General features: G+C 41.7%; 1 protein-coding gene across 5 annotated transcripts in view; it reads right to left on the bottom strand.

The window, feature by feature from the left end:
• Positions 1-6,565, bottom strand: part of MPV17L (MPV17 mitochondrial inner membrane protein like) — an 82,830-nt gene extending 76,265 nt beyond the window's left edge. The window contains exon 1 of one of the 5 annotated variants that reach the window (XM_075329118.1): positions 6,478-6,565. The gene's annotated coding sequence lies outside the window, so the exon portion shown is untranslated. Of the gene's footprint in view, positions 1-2,446; positions 2,520-6,379; positions 6,399-6,446 lie in introns of those variants that run through there. The other 4 variants (XM_075329119.1, XM_075329120.1, XM_075329123.1 and 1 more) reach the window with 4 other exon arrangements.
• Between the last annotated feature and the right edge of the window lie 483 nt (positions 6,566-7,048).

The raw sequence follows: 7,048 nt of genomic DNA, 5'->3' as shown, positions 1-7,048 counted from the left end.
TATAAGTGAGACATAAAAATCTTTGACAAATGTGGTGTCACGGGTGTGTCACGCATGAGAGACAGTCCTGTAGTTTCTGGCTGTAGAAAGTCAGTGTTTGGCTACACAAGCTGCCCTCTGACTTTCCATTTCTTTCTGCTTGGGATTTATCCCTTTCTCTTTAGGACCCTGTGGATTCCCTCACCAAGTCAGCTATTAATCTTCAGCACTTCCCTTTGTGTCTTTAAATCCCCTCACTGCCCCTTAGGGTAAGTTCAAACACTGCATTTTTTTTACTCTGCGTTTGTATGTGTTTTTTGCGGCAAAAAAAAAAAACGCACAAAACGTGCCCGCGGCAAAAAACGTGTGCATTTTTTACCACGTTTTGGTGCATTTTTGCTCACTGTTTTTATGCATTTTATTTATTTTTTTTAATCAGTGAACAATGCCATTAAAGATTGTTGAAAAAAAAAAAAAGTCTGATGTCATGTCATTTCCTTCTTCAATATGTTCTTCATTCTCCACTAGTGTATGCAGGAGAGCAGACAGCTGCAGAACTAGAAGGCTCAGCATCCTCCATAAAGGACTGTATGCAGGAGTTTTTTGCCCCCCCAAAAAAATGACGTGGGCTTCGCCATATTTTTGTATGCTAGCCATGTACAGCAGGCAGGTACGGGCTGCCCCCAACCCCCAGCTGCCTATTTGTACCCGGCTGGGAACCAAAAATATAGGGAAGCCCTTTTTTTTAAAAAATTATTTCATGAAGAAAAAAAGAAAAAAAAAAAACGTGGGATTCGCCCAATTTTTTAGTCCAGCCAGGTACAACTAGGCAGCTGGGGATTGGAATCTGCAGTGCAGGGTGCCCAAGATTTCTGGCCACCCCCGCTGCAAATTGCAGTCTGCAGCCACCCCAGAAAATGGCACTTTCATAGAAGCGCCATCTTCTGGCGCTGTATCCAACTCTTCCAGCTGCCCTGATGCTGGGTGGCTCACTGGGTAATGATGAGGTTAGGGCTAGCTGTATATTATCAGCTGGCCCTAAGCCCGAAATGCATGGTGTCATGTCAATATTAGACATAGCCACCATGAATTTCTAGTAATGATAAAAAACAAAAAAAAAAAAAAACAAACAACACACAGAAAAATATTTTTATAATAAATAAAACACAACACAATTAGTGACTCCATCTTTATTGAAATAAAGAACACCCCTCCGCAGTAATCCTAGGTCAATGGTCCCGCGCCGTCCAATCCAGATCCAATATCATCTAATCGGTTTGCTGGAAGGCAAAGCAATCAGATGATGTGTCAGGTTCAAGGGCCTGAATCACATGACACATCAGCTGATTGTATAAAAGCCGTTTATACAATCAGGTGATGCATCAGTGCAAAAAAAAAAAAAAACTCAAGTCTATGCTGACTCCCATCCGATCGCTCCAGGAGCTGCCGGTAATCAGTGATGCGGTCTCCTGACGGCATCAGATGATAGTTTAGGCCGGTCGGACGGTAAAAAGTCGGCGTCACCGCGAGACTTACGATCAGCTGATGCGTCAGGTGCCGCATCAGGTGATCACCGCCAGGTCCTGCAGCTATTGGACGTGCCCGGGAGACTGCACACAGCCGGAGCGAGGGTGGCGGTACCGGGAAGAGGAGCTGGGAGTCTGCAGACAGGTGAATGAGATTTTTTTTTTCTACTGTTCACTTTTTATTTCGCAGCTGTTTCCATCTCCTGTCCGGACTTGGCGCCGCACAGGAGCGGACATGGCGCCGGACGGGAGGTGGCAGCAGCAGCGGTATCGGGAGGATTCATGCTTCTGTGTTTACCAACAGAAGGAATCCTCTTCCTGTACATGTCACTTTACTACCCACCCCTTGCATTTATAGCTGCGTTTTTCAGTCATGGAAAAACTAAAACGCAGCTATTTTTGCAATTTGCGTTTCATTGCGTTTTTGAACATCTCATTTAACTCAAAAAGGTGGAAAAAGCAGTGAAAAACGCAAAAATAATTGACATGCTGCATTTTAGCACAGAAACGCAGCAAAAAAAAAAACAAAAAACTGTTCAGACAGCAAAAATGAAAACGCAGACTTTCCTGGGGAAGCAAAGTCATGCAGTTTTATGAGCAAAAACGCACCCAAAAAAAAAGAGCAAAACGCAGCGAAAAACGCACTGTGCCCACATAGCCTTACTCTCTGCTGGTGATAGGTCTAATTTGCTTAGCAAGTCTTCAGTGCAAGCAGTCGGCTTGTTTTTATCTGGAGAAAGTTTGATGGTGTTGCAGGTCCTCTCCCCGAGTCATCTGCAGATAAGTTAGTCGTTTCCCTTCTCCCTGTTTCTGATCCCTGCGTCTTCTTTAGAGCTTAAAGGGGTTGGTGAAGCACTCATCCCATCTGACCCCTACCTAGGACCTATTTCAGGGCAAAGCAGGGTAAGGTATCCAGGTCAGCGTATAGGTGCAGAACCTACCTAGGATGGTGAGGAAATCCAGGGACCAGCGGTAGGTTTGGTCAGGGGTAATCATCTCCCCCTTCATTAGTCACAGGGTTTCCTTTCTCTTCCCTTTCACTTAGTACTTCCCGTACCTAGCATGAGAGGTGAACAACCCCTTTAAAATGTCACAAGATGGCCTTCAACAATCGAAGAAAACAAAAACAAAACAGGAAAAGTAGTACAGTTTACTTAAATTGCACTTTAAGTTATGAATAAGGGACAAACATAAAAGTTACTGTTTAGCCTCATTCACATGTCAGTATTTTTGATCATTATCTCCATGCCAAAACTAGGAGTGTCTTCAAAACATAGAGCAGGAGTCAATCTTTCAATTATAGTTTTTCTATGTACGTTCCACTCCTGGCTTTGGCATACATACACTGACAATGTTCTCTCACAAGTGCCATCTGTGGTTTCACAGACAGCACTCGTACCTGTGATAGTCTATGGGGCTAGTCACATGTGTGATTTTTCACCTATTATGAGGAAACATGTCCGATTTTAACTTGAGTTTCGGAATAAAATCAGTAATGCAAGATCATGGGGCTTTAATGAAAAACAATCAGACCACATTTTGATGACACCTGAGTATGGTACAGTTTATATGGACTGGCAAATAGAGAAACTTTTTTTTTTTTATCTATTTTCATATACGAGAAAAACTGATGAGTGATCAAAATAATCAATCCATTTTTCTTACATTAGAGAGGAAGCCTTAGAAACATTTTCATTGCAGTAACAAGCCACAAAGATGATGAATCGGGGCTCATCTTTCTTCCATTGATAGGAACCCAACTGTCCAACTCTCCTGGCATGTTATAAAAGGTCCCTAAATAAAAAACAGCATTTCCAGAAGGTTTCCTGTGTAAGACCCGAAAATGCTTAGGCCCCGATTATCATTTGCATTTTTTTTTACATCACTTTTATGTTTTGTGGATTTGTCATCATTTTATTGAGCCAAATTCTTCAAAATGGCAAATTTGGTTCAGGAATTTTTTGGAAAGTCAAAAATGGTCTATTAGTCCTTCACTTATTTTGTGATTTGCTACAGTAAAAAGTTGCTTGCTCTGTAAAAAGGCACAAAATACGAGTGGCTGCTGATGTCTTTGGCTGTGTGATCTTATCTTGTTTCTATGGTAACAAATGTTACATCCTATGAAAGCCTTATGTGTCTAATATATACAGTATTTTCAAAATTTTGTGTTTGTTGCTTATGGCAACAGTGTTCTACACACGCGGGAAAACAAAATGGCGGAGTTTAATGCGAAATTCACAGCAACAGAGCAGAGGAGTGATAAAATTCTTGTTTCTGCAAGGAAAGTTCACAAAGTATATTCATGGTGATACGTCGCAGACATTGGGTGGGGGGGGGGGGAACCAATGCCCTACATATTCCACAGTTAAAAACCGGGTTGCCAAATTTAACACGGGCCACTTCAGCACCAATGATGAGGAACATCCTGGACGACCAAGAGTGGTTGTTGTTCCGGAGATTGTTGATGCTGTGCACAACCTCATACTGGAGAATTGACAAATTTCAGCTAAAGCAATAGCAGACATCATGGGGATTTCCCATGAACGTGTTTGTGTAATTATCCATTAACATTTGGACATGAGGAAGCTATCTACAAAGTGGGTCCCCAAATGTTTGACAACAAATCAGAGAAGCATGTGAGTGAAAACTTCCCGGTCCATTTGTCACCGTTTCTGGACTGATGAGAACTTCCTGGATCGACTGGTCACTGATGAGACCTGGATTTATTTGTATGACCCTGAAAACAAGAAGTCAAAAGAGTGGAGGCACAGTGGTTCTCCTTGTCCAAAGAATTTCAGAGTGCAAAATGCAGCCACTAAGGTGATGGCGTCTGTGTTCTGAGATAAGGAGAGCCTGCTGCTAGTGGACTACCTTCAAAAGGGTTCCACCATCAATGCAAGGTATTACATTGAACTTTTTGACCAATTGAAGGCAGCTCTGAAGGCCAAATGGCACGGAAAGCTAGCCAAAGGAATCTTGTTCCTGCCAGACAACGCCTCCACTCACACTGCACAAGCGACCACGGCAAAACTGGCAGAGCTGGGCCTCCAGCTGGCTGACCACCGACCTTATTCACCAGATCTAGCTCCCTCCGACTATCATCTGTTTGCACACCTGAAGAAACACCTCAAGGGTACCAAATTTCAAATTATTTCTGATGCCATGGCTGCTACGGATGCCTGGTTTGAGGCTCAACTGAAATCCTTCTTTTTGCTAGGCTTACAGAACTTGAAACACTGATGTAAGAAGTGAGTTGACATTAGTGGAGATTAAGTGGAATAAATGTAAAGTTTCATCATCCTATCTCATTTTCTTTCTGGGTAAAGCCAAAGACTTATTATTTCTGGCGTACATGAAATAACTCCAGAAGTACAGCTGTGACAATATTATGACTTTTTAAAGTCACAACTGATGAACTGTCCAAAACTCTGCACAGCATGGTAAACATAAGAAAAAAAAAGTGCAAATTTAAAGACGAATTAGGCACAAGTGAAAAAACAGGTTAAGGCTATGTTCACACTAGAAAAATGATTTTTCTTAAGAAATTTCTTGAGTGAAAGATTAGTGCACCTGCGTTAAAAAACGCACCAAAAACGCAGGTGCGTTTTTGGTGCGTTTTCGGTGCGTTTTTACCGCTGGTTGTTCCCTGCGTTATTGTGCCAATTATCTATGGCAAATAACGCAGTTAGCTGCAGAAAAGAAGTGACATGCTCATTCTTTTTCTTAAGAAAATCTACTGAAAGAATTTTCTTAAGAAAAAAACGCAGTGTGTGCACAGCTAATTTTTTTTGCCATAGGTTTTGCTGGGGAATGTCTTCAGAAAGGTTACAAGAATTTCTCAAGAAATTTCTGCAGCAAAAACGGACCAAAAACGCAGGTAAAAAACGCAGTGTGTGAACATAGCCTAAAGATGGTAAAAAAAAGTGCAAATGCAATAATAAATCGGGCTTTTAGTTCTATCATGGCACACTTCCCACAGCATGAAACAGACAAAGCTTGTAACAAGGAAGAATGGTTATGCAAAATAAATGGCAGCACACTTCACTACAAAGTCTCCAGTGTGCCCACTTCATGTGACAATTATGCTTATTGGTCACTATGATACTCTCCATCAAGGAAGGCTACATTTTAAAAATTAAAGTTTGTCCCATGCTTTCCCCCGAATTGTCCGACAAAAGAGATGTGTTGATGCTAGTCCATGGAGGGTATCACCGCTCTATAAGCGAATGCCAGGTCTTTGCAAGATTAGGTTAAAAATTAATTTTTGGTCCGAGCACTGTCTGGACAAAAAGTGGAGTGCACACAGACCAACATTAGTGACTGGCTGCGCTCACGTGAACAGTTTGTACATGGACCAGCCTCCAGGGCGTTTCAGCTATACCATGAGAGTTACTTATTTCAATAGAATCGCAAAGAGAAAATCAACACAGAAGCCATATGGACGCCGGTTTAATGCATCCACTACAGTTATTAACAAAGGCAACTATTTATACAGCAAGAATTATAAAATATTATATAGTATTAAACTGAATGTCACATAGATAACAATACACAAAAATAAAACCAGGAGTTTATTTCTATATGAACATTGGACTTTTCTCATACACCTGTATGGCTGGGTGCTTAGCTATGATCCTGCTCTACTCCATTCCTGGGATTTGGATTTCAGGTGATCAGGTGAATAGGTTAGACATGACTGGCAATACTATGATGAACCTACAATATATTATAACAGTTACTCATGTCTCATATCTATAATTATTAATATTTCACCACTGAGAAGAAACAGCAATATACATAATATCACCAAAAGGAAAACACAAGGGCTGAGCAGCTGCCAGCATAGGGAACATGGCTGCAGGGGGAATCGGTACCTTTAGGCTATAGATTGATCATATTGATCCGGCAGCACACCAAACAAACGATCATTAGCAAACATACAAAGGCATTATGCAGGGCAGGCGCCGCTTACTGTCACTGGCAGAGGGCTCTGTGCCCGGCTTCAGGATTCAGTCCCCCAGGGCAGCTCCTTCCTGCATTCTAGCTCAGCCTTCCTTTCTTACCATAGTACAACTAATAGTCCCCCTGTACCATATTACCCCTAATAACATAGCCCAGATTGGCAGAATTTTGTGCAATGACACTAATGCTATGCTCACACACTGCATCTTTACTTGACCACAAAGATGCAGCATTTTTGGCCCCAAGAAATGCACCTGATGCAAAAATACATCTAAACATGCATGCATTTTTTAGGTGTTTTTGCTGCATTTTGCCCAATGTCAAATCTATTGACCGGAAGGGCTCAAAAAGGTTGGAAAGACACAAAAAGAATTGACATGCTGCATCTTCAAATACACAGCCAAGATAAAATGCACTGTGTAGACAGCAAAATGGAAATCTCATAGACTTTGCTGGAGGACGGAAATGCATGCATATAGGTACATATTTGTGAGCTCAAGAAAGCACCAAAAACACAGTAAGGTCCGTTTCACACGTCAGTGAAAAACAGTGACGTTTTTCACTGGCGTGTAAAACACGCA

Source organism: Anomaloglossus baeobatrachus, chromosome 11 (genome assembly GCF_048569485.1).
Source record: "Anomaloglossus baeobatrachus isolate aAnoBae1 chromosome 11, aAnoBae1.hap1, whole genome shotgun sequence".
Classification (NCBI taxonomy): Eukaryota; Metazoa; Chordata; class Amphibia; order Anura; family Aromobatidae; genus Anomaloglossus; species Anomaloglossus baeobatrachus.
This window is presented reverse-complemented; position numbering and strand designations above follow the sequence as displayed.